This window comes from Octodon degus, unplaced genomic scaffold (genome assembly GCF_000260255.1).
Source record: "Octodon degus isolate 3935 unplaced genomic scaffold, OctDeg1.0 scaffold00036, whole genome shotgun sequence".
In the NCBI taxonomy this organism is placed as follows: Eukaryota; Metazoa; Chordata; class Mammalia; order Rodentia; family Octodontidae; genus Octodon; species Octodon degus.
This window is the reverse complement of record NW_004524612.1, coordinates 10,901,960-10,911,256: the sequence shown is the minus strand read 5'-3', so window position 1 is coordinate 10,911,256 and position 9,297 is coordinate 10,901,960.

Genomic DNA, 9,297 nt, shown 5'->3' with positions numbered 1-9,297 from the left:
TTAAAATTACATGAATTTGCAGTTTGTCTCAGTTACTCTTCTTTCATTTGTGGGACGAAATACCTGGTACCTAAAATGAAGGAAGGAAAGGTTTATTTAGCTCACAATCATGGGAGGTTTCAGTCCATATTCAGCTGGCTCTGAGGCAGAGAGCCACATGGTAGAGGGCAGCAGTTCATGATGGCAGAAAAGAGCAGAGAGCAAAAGACATTCCTTTTGAGACAACATACAGCAAGTCTGTCTCTCTTAAGTCTTATTCAGGCTATCAGCCCCAGGCTGGGAGCAGTACTCACACCCATAATCCCAGCAGCACTCACACCCATAATCCCAGTGGATCATGAGTTAACCACAAACTTTAGAAGTTTGCCTCATGATTGCATGAGGTTTTGGTGGCGGGGGGGGGGGGGAGACAAATACACACAAACCATACATAGTTTCAAACATTGCTGGTGTAGTTGTTCAAAGCCATCTGACCTTCCATTAGTGCAAATAGGGGAAAAATGATGTCATTCTTAAATGCTGTCACCATTACCAAACTTATAAGATCCAAAGCGACAATAGCTTTATATTTTGTAGACAAAAAAAATCTAACCTCAACCTTAGAATACAAACCCATGTTTTAATAACCCCAAAGACTACATACTTTCTAACACTCTGCTCTCCTTCCTAGAAAACTCCTTCACAACCAAAAATCACTGTACAAGCAAGGTCACAGGGCTGATTTTGCGCCGAGGGGTGGTGATGGTGGGGGAAGACTTTCTTTCCTGGGCCTTTTCAGGATAAACTCCAAATGCATTTTTTTTCCCCAGAATGTTTTGGAGGAGGTTCAGGAACTCATTAGTTGGAACAGGGCTCTGAGGCCTCTCCCAGCAGTGTAACTACATGGTTCCAAGATGTCTCAAGGACTTGTTCAATGAAAACCTTTTTGGATCACGTGTCCAGGATGCTAGGGCACAAGCTCAAAACCATGTTCCCAAGTGGTGAAAAACTCAGCTTTAACCCAGACCCAACACTGGGTGTCTGATGAGCCCATTGTGCCTTCCTAGGAAGACAAGCTGCCCTCGAACACCCAGAAGTTGATGGTTCTGCCTTTCCAGGCCTGGGAACACTAACCAGAGTGCAATGATGAGGGAATCTGGAACCATAACCACTAATATCACTCCTCTCAGAAATTGTACCCCTTTTCACCTTTTATTGTCTCATCTGTTATAAACATTCCCTTTTTCACACATAGTTTAATAGGAGCCTGAAGAAGAGCCATCTCTTAGATGACAGCCAGAAAAAGCTTAGTTATGTTGGATGAGATTTGATAGAGGTATTCTGCAATTTAGGGTTTTAGAAAGTAGAAGCTAAAGTAAAGTGAAGAGATTACAGCTTTTGGGAAACTTTTTTTTTTTTTTTTTTTTTTTTTGTAAGCTTCCCCTGCCAGTTGATTTGTGTGTGATGGATACCCTCCAAGTAGTAGAGATGAAAATAAGTAACTTTGCTCAGATGGCTTTTGGCGGTCAGGACTTGGTACACAGGACTTAGAATCTTTAGTATTTGGTAACAGAGGTGCAGGAAGAGATATTCTGCTGCATGTTCAAGGCTTTTTATATGATGAATGACTTATTTTTACTGAAGCCCTTGCAGAGGGTTCAGTCTCTCATCTGGCAATGTAGCACAGAAGTGAAGAAGGCAAAGCTCTAGAGATCTGAAGTCTCAAAGGACTCTGGGTGACTGTTTTTTCTCAGTGGAACAAAAGGCCAAGAATCAGAATGCCCATGGCTTTTGTTTGTAATAATCAGGGAAACAGATGGGAGTCACGGCAGAGTGCATGGGAAGAATGACATTTGCAGGCCTGGCTTGTTATGGGGGACAAAACACTCTTGCACCAGGCACAGAAGTTCCCCAGTTAGTAGCTCAACAAATAATTTTGACAAGCCAGCACAGTTGATCCTGAGAAGGTATATTTTGTTTTGAATCTCATGGCCTCAGAAGAGATATTATCTCACGTCTTCACCTTGGAATCTCACGGGGTCTTGCTCGAGCCTTCGTTCCAGCTGTGTGTGTGTGTAGGTGGTGGTGGTGGTGGCAGTTCTGGCCTGCTTGGCTATAATAAGGCAAATCAGTGCCTGGGCCAGACTTGACCACATTCTTTTTAGCTAATTAAGGGAACATTCACTTTTATATTGCCAGCTCTGCATGTACAGTAAATAGGGCTGGGGTAAAGGTCAGGTAAAGATGGAAGCAAGGAGCTTCATTTCTCACGGGAATGTGGCTTAGGGGTCTCCCACAGCTTTGAAGTAAAAATCTCTGATTAATTGGTGTTCATCTTTGAGGAGAAACATATTTGTACAGAAATGAGAGTACAAATATGTTCCAATTTTTTAGCAACCAGAAATATAGTACACTGATATCTCATTAACTGTCTAAATTAGAACCATGTTTAAGATCAAAATCCCCCAAGTTCCGGTTCATGTTTGGCTACTTAAGATGACTATTTCCTCGTCCTTTGCCAAACTGGACAAGGTCACTGAATCATCATAGCAATAGACACTCAAGTGTCCCAGGTCAGCACCAGAGGGCCTCGTTGGCAGACAGGCTTCAGTTTGCCTTCATGTGTCAAGGATGAATCTGAGCTCTCCCAGAGGAGCATATTGTATCATGGCCCACTCTTGAAGCTTCCAACAGGAGTAAGAGATTTCCCTGTGGGGACTCTAATGGGCTTCTTTCCACTTCTGAGTGGCATCTCTATACATTCTCATCAGTCTATTTTTCATTTAGTTCAGTGTAAGAAGCTTTTCTAGCTGGTGGTTCCCGGTAACGAAAAGATAGATCCATCTTCTTGCTCTTGACAACCATTTTGTTTTCACAGGACTCTGGCCAGTGGTGTTTTACTGACCTTCATTTTTTCCCCTAATATTTCTACTGAGCTTGGTTGCTGCTCTTTCATTCTCTGGTTTTGACACTGTATGATTAATAGAGATCTTGAGATGTTGGTTTATAGATCATAAGTTTTAGAGTTTATGCTATTAAGTATTTTTTTTCTGTATGTATTTCTACGTATGCTTTTTATGTTTAAATTGGAAAGAAGGATATTTTCATGAACCCATAGAATTTACATGATACTAAAGCTTGCAGTTTATTAATGATGTTTCCTGAATTCATATTAATCTTTTTTTCTACTAATTATAGAATCAATTAGTTGGCTTATATCTTGCATTCTATAAAATAATACTATGTATGACTCTCACGCTAATGAATAAATCAGAGGTTGCAATGGTTATTTATACTCTAAGAACATTCTCTAAGACCAGGATTTGCAAGAAATAGATTCATTACTTTTTCCTAACATCAATTGTGTTAGCTCATAAATCATTTAATATTAGTGAAGACAGAGGAAAGTAGATGTGGAAGAATGGTAAAATGGCTTAAAGCATTATAGGCAAATTTTATGATCTTCTGAAAAAAATCATGTCCACTATGATAAAATACCTTTTTCCTTTTCTTGGTACCAGGGATTGAACTGAGGACCTTGTGCTTTCTAGGCAAGCACTTAAGCTGTTGAACTACTTTCCTAGCCCAATAAAATACCTTTAAAAGAACACTGTTGAATACCTTTCATCTTTTTTTACATATGCATCATTTCTTATGTCTTATCTATTATTTTTATATTCTGCTTAAAATAAATTAAAAAAAGCAAAAAGGACAAGGGAAAATTACAAGGTTTATAGAAAGGAAGAGTTAATGTTTAATTGTTTGATTAATCTTGCACACCTGTATCTAGTAATCTGAGCAACAGATTTGATGATAGTATATAATACAACCATTGTTAAGTTCTTATTCTTGTTTTAAAATTCTGTACCATTTTTCTCATTTTATGTTGCTTTGTTTTTTGTCTTTGTTCTGGTTTTGTTTTTTTTTCTCTTTAAAATAAACTTTTAAAAAATACATTATTTATTTATTTTTCAATAATTTTATTGAGAAACAAATAGTAATGAGACAGTTTCAAATCTGATTAGTGGGACAGTTTCAATAATTAATACATTGCATATTGTTGTCTTAGTGATTATTCATTGTACAAAATGCAGACATGATATCCTGTTTACAAACACTATTAGAACGAATCTTTGTATTCACTGAATTAAGAGAAAGTAGCTGTATATCTATCCTATTTTGAATATACAGATACAAAATGGTCCTTCATTTGTATCCCCTTTTTTGGTTTAGTTTTGTCATAGAAAGGTATTCCATTGTCATTTAAATATTATAGGTGTGTGAATTCAGCAAACTATTCCAATATAGTCCAGTAGTCCATAATAGTAGTGGGTTTTCTGTAAGAATGGCAATGTCAAAGTTGTTGACTTGAGTCTTTTACAGCTCAACATATTAATATGGCTTTACTTTTTATACTTCATTTTTATACTTTTCTGCTGGATGGTTAAGACCAAGTTAAAGCAAGACCTATATAACCAGAAATGTCACTTTTGTATCTGATCAGGTCAGTCAAATCCCCTCAGGATTTATTCTGAAACTCTGTACCACATATTGTAGATCCTTTGTCAGTGTCAGCCATGTAGATGAGTCACAGCCCTTGCTTGGCCAATTTGCTCTCTGTGAAAGCCTAAGAGAATATTTTTTCTCCATGTGACTCACCTTAGACACACTCTACATCATCAATCACTTTCTTCTGTGGCCACATAATCTCCTTGATCAGAAAATTTGGGACACAACTAAGTTATATGATGTTATAGTACAGGTTCTCTTATGTCCTGAGTCTTCACTGAACTTGAAAGGCTAGGATCAAAATGTTGGTTGTCCTTGCAGTCCTCCTTTTTCTCTAATTTTTGGTCTGCAAACTTAGGTTGTTAACCCTCCAGAAGAGAAGCTTATTGTTATTATCCTACAACCTAGGCAGTTGAGCTTAACCTCACTATCTGTCTGAATATCAAACATCTTAGTCATAACATGGAACAGGTATTTTTCATCAAGTATTGATATGTTAAACTTTAAGTCAAAAGAAAAATTAAAAAGTAAAAGAGCAATGAAAACAAGCTTCTAAACTATTATTTTTCTTTTTTCAACAACCAACAAGTCAAAACACATTTCAATAAAATAATTAAATATGTTCAGTAAACTTTTGCCATGCTTTTTCCTGGCTTTGTCTAATTTACTGAAAAGAATACAAACTAAATGTAATTTATTCAAACCTTGAGAAACTTCACCTTTTTGTACTGGATGATCTACAGTGGAGTATTCTATCACTGAGGTGCAACCCCATTCTTTTTTCTAAGTTTTGGGATGGGTCTTGCTATGCTGCCCAGCAGGACTTGAACTTGCAGCTCTTCTGTATCAGCCCCTCTCAGTGCTCAGACTGTAGGAGTGTGCTACTGTGCCTGGCTGAGAAGCTTCTATTTTAAATGACTGAATCTGCAAGGGTTTCCTTTCAGCATACTGGAGGTATGGAGGAGACATGGAAAGCCATCCTTAAAATGATGGAGTTTCCTTTTCCTTGCATTTGTCCAGGACTTCAAAATATTGAGATCAAGCAAGTCAAGGTAAATGGAAAAACTGAAGATTTCTGTTAGAGGTATTCAAATATTTAAAATGGAATGGCTTTATAAAGTCTCCTATCATTTTCAAAGGATGCTTACTTAGTGTTAATTTGAGGAATAAAGAGGGAAAAAACTAGATCAATGGGTGGGGGTGTAGCCTCGAAAAATAGAGGACAGAAGACCTTTAAATCTTCCCAAGGGTATTCTTTACTTTTTCTCTTTTAATCACGAGCAGATTTGGAATTTACTCGAACAGAAGTCAAAGGATAATTTCTAATCTTCCATGTACATAAACTCTACTGTGTAATTAAACTGCATGCCTCCTGGATACTAAGCTTTAATTGGCTAAACCAAAGACATCAACTGGTACACAAATAGCTGTGGAAGGTATTTTTATAAAAACTATTCAGGGCTTCCCTCCTGACTTTCTTCCATGACCTAGTCCTGTCTGAAGAAAAACATAGTAAAATAATCAAGACATTTTTTTTCCTGATGTATCAAAGTTTTTTTTTTTTTAAAGTATAGCTACTTTTGGTTGCTTTTAAATTTATAAGGCCTAGAGATGAACTATTCAGAACTTGATTTGCCTTCTTTTCAAAGTTTGCTTTGCATTTTTCCCATTCCTTTCTACCACACTGAACTCCCTTAATTTCAAAAATCTTTTTAGGGATGATTTTTACTTTCCCAAGTAAATTATGTGTGCTGTGAGGACAAGGACAGGATTATTTATTCATTTATTTTATTGAGAAACAAATAGCAATGAGACAGTTTCAAAACAGGTTAGTAGGACAGGTCCAATAATTAATACATTGCATATTGTTGTCCTCATAGTACTTATTCATAGTACAAGATGCAGACATGATATTCTGTCCAAATACTATTAGTATAAATTTTTCTTTTCACTGAATTAAGAGAAAGTAGCTGTACATCTATTGTAAGGGGATGGAGCTATAAAAAAGATCAATTACTGATTTTTTTATAGCTCCATCCCCTCACCATATTCATAATAGACAGCAGATAGATGTTTATTGAATTAATAGAAAAGATGAAACCAATTCAATGGCTTAAGGCAGATAGATAAGAAATAAAGAACAGAGCATAAGCAATCACTCATAATTAAGCTAAAATTAGCCAAAGACCTCTGTTTCAGTGCATATTTCCAAGTCTTATTGCTTAGGGGTTGGTTGTTGAGGCCACCAGCTCACAGCCCTACGCTTGTAGTGATGATGGGTTTTCCCCAAGATCTGAGTACTCCCAGCAACAATCATTCTGAAGTAAGACAAGACACATGGCAGGCATGGTGGGTGGAAGAACCAAAGATGCCTCTGCTTTTTCCTCTTTACCCTTACTCTTAGCAAGAGGCCAGCACTGGCCTTGTAGTGGGAGCTTGCTCAAAGGAAAAGGAAAGTACAGCAAGTTCCTACTGGTAACAGCAGTGGTACCTGCTGCAGCCAGGGTGAGCCTAGCAGATGTTCTGAAACCATTAAGGAACAAGTAGAATGGTGTAGAGAAGCTGAATGGAAAAGACCTACCCAGAGTTCCCATTGGAGAAGGGCGATGTCCTCTCTTGGAGAATAATGGGGAAGCTGGTTCCTGGGCATAGACCCCAGTGAGAAAGAACTTCTCCAGGGAGATGGCTCAGGGAACATTTGTTTTATGGAAGGAATACTCAGATGTGCAACTTTTAGGGCTTCCCCACTTCAGCTATGACACAGGTCTAGAATTGATAGAGTCAAAGTATTGCTCTGCTTCCCAAGGGCACAGGGCTTCAGCAGCTCAGGTGCTTGTGGCTGGCACAGAAGCACAGTCAGGCACCAGATGGGGTGGTAGCAGCAGTGGGAGTCATTTGCTTGGATGCTCAGGAGTGCCTGAGTTTCACAGGTCCTTTGTGTTCATTAATATTCTTCAGCTTGAGAATCTCAAGATGCGCTGCTTCCACAACTTTCACCGTGTTAGGATCATTTCCTTTTATATGTACTTGTTATTGGTCTATTGGACCCCATTTTCTTCAATGGAAAGATTTCTTCACACATGATTTGAGTTTTCGTATTCCCTGTGCATGCCAAGAAATCGATTGTACCTTTTATAAACTTGCTATTTAGGGTCCTCTTCACCATGATTTTTGTTTAGGTAAAATGTTGACTGAGCTGGTGGGTATCTTTCTCTTAAGACTGATGGTGCAGTAGGACATATTCCAACGGCGTGGATGGCTCAGGTTCCAGTTTGCAGATCCCAAAGTAATACACAGAGAGCATCAAGTTACTCATGTGTGGAATACTTAGCTTTAAAAGTCCATCTGGTGTATAGCAGCAGGCATAATGCAACAGCCTCTCCATTGTCCCCTGATCTCCTATTCTTGGAGAGGTCGTGCCACTTAATTTCAGAAATGGAACGATCTTGACTCTCTGCCAAGTATCAGCTTTCAGTGCACGTTTTTAATAGTTCAATTTACATATCCTTCCAAAGATCAGGGTTTTGTGGAAAGGTTTACAGCCTCTGAGCTCTAGGTTTTCTGGTAAAACAAATGAAGCTGCAATAAAAAACACATCTGCACAGCTTTGGATGCTATAGTACTGTTTGTTCCAATTTTTAAAAGAGAGTAAAATACAGCATGAACTGGAAATTTCTTAGCATGATGGCTTCTAGATCAATATTGATTTCTCGCTCCCACTCCTTTGCTAAGTATGTATATTTCTTATTTAGCCTTTATTATTTCTCTGGTGTTGGCTCTATGTCTTTTGGTAGGATGAGAAAATTATCTCTATCTGTCAGCTAAATGTCTACAGGAAAATCTTGTGCTGTTCTGTGGAATGAGTATTGGGGAAATGGCAGACTCTATCCTTAGCTTTTAAAATCTTGGTGCTTTCTTGGTGATGGTTTTCATAAATCTAGTTAATTTATGTAGAAAATTTAAAAATCCATTGTACTGAAACTTTAGTAGAGAGAAGAAATGAAATGTATATTTAATTTTTTTGTTTGTTTCTGACACTGTTTTTGTATGTAATGCCCCACCTCTGGGGCTCAAATTCCCTGAATTACACTGCTAATTGTGTTTGCTACAATCCCTCCACATTCTTTGCACTCCCACCAAGCTGAATCGCTTCCTTTTCCTGACATATTTCCAGTTTCCTCTTTGCAAACTTTTCAGCCCTTTCTGCTGGTTCTAGCTCAGTCCTACAGAGCAGCTTTCACTATTTCACATCCCAAGTATTTCTATCCTGAAGCAGCACTTCCTACTTTGGCTGAATGGAATCTTGCTTGCTCTCCTGCAGCATTGTTCTCCCTCCACTCTGTCTACCTAAGTTTGTCTGTCTGTTTGTCTATCATCCATCCATCCATCTGTCCTTCTGTCCATCCATCCATCTTTCCATGCTATCATTAATTATCCTCTATGTTCACCATTTCAACTTTTCTAGTATTTCTCAACTCTTTACCTCTGATTTCATGTTCTTTCTTCTTATCATATCAGTACATCCTGTAATAGCTATTCATTATGATTACTGTACTCATTTATGGATAAGTCAATGAATGAAAATCCCTATAGCTCAATGCAGCATAATATTATTTTTTTTTTTTACTTCACAATGTTTGTAAATTCCATAATAGAACATTGTAACTACTTCACTTTTTGCTTTCAGGTGTTTGTTTTTTAAATCACTCTCATTGTATGAAGCATGTGGGCACTGGACTGGAAATAACTAAGATTAATGATACACAGTAAAAGTAGAAAGACACTATTTATTTTATTCCCTTCACAGGA